The sequence below is a fragment of the Myotis yumanensis genome, unplaced genomic scaffold (genome assembly GCF_028538775.1).
Source record: "Myotis yumanensis isolate MYYU_CA2020_CCGP unplaced genomic scaffold, mMyoYum1.0.hap1 SCAF_7, whole genome shotgun sequence".
Classification (NCBI taxonomy): Eukaryota; Metazoa; Chordata; class Mammalia; order Chiroptera; family Vespertilionidae; genus Myotis; species Myotis yumanensis.
Window position 1 is genome coordinate 71,879,737 of NW_027223758.1, and position 958 is coordinate 71,880,694.

Here is a 958-nt window from a genome sequence, read left to right on the forward strand (position 1 = left end):
CCATCTCTCTGAACTCTGGTGCAGCCCTGCTCTTCCTACACCTGCCATTACTTCTCACATCCCATTACATCGGGCCCTGCAAAAGCCCAGGGCCCAAGCTGGACCTGCCCAAATTAGGTCTTCCTCGTTTTTTTGCCAGCCCTGATGGGGTTTCCAAGTTCAAAGCCAGGCTCCCTGGCCCAAGCTGCGGACTCAGAGCCCCAGCAGGTGCAGCAAAGTTGCTAAGCAACATTTCTGGAGCTCTGTGTGTTCCTGTCACATGATTATTGTTGCTAAGGAAACAAGTCCTCTGGCATCCCAGGACACAGCAAAGCCTAGACAGTGGTGTGTTACCTGAAGCCTAACAAAAATCTTCCTGTCACATATTTTGATGAGTTGTGAGTCCCTAATTGCTATAAGGTTGGTCCTTGTCTTTTACCTAGCCACTGCTCTTAGAAGGGTGTGCCTACATTGGAATCTTGGTCTCTTACTGGGCACTCCTGGAGTCTAGTTCTTTGGGAGTGGGCCGTAGTAAGAGAGGCTACAGAGGGATGTATTAATATGCTAGGATTTAGAAGATCATCTTATATCCCCGATTCCTCCACTCTTTTTTTTTTTAAATCTTCACGCAAGGGATGTTTTTTCCATTGATTTTTAGAGAGAGTGGAATGGAGAAGGAGAGACAGAGAGGAACACCAATGTGAGAGAGAGACATCGATTGGTTGCCTCCCCTCTGCCCCCGACCAGGGCCAGGAGCCTGCAACTGAGGTAGGTGCCCTTGATGGGAATCGAACCTGGGACCCTTCAGTCCGAAGGCTGACACTCTATCCACTGAGCCAAACCAGCTAGGACCCCAATTCCTCCACTCTTTATCCACAGACTCAGCTGTAGAAGCAGGATGGGAAAGATTTGGATTGGAGGATGGGAAAGCCAATGAGGGGCTGTGGACAGAGGGTTGTAGTAGAGGTCCAGTACTATA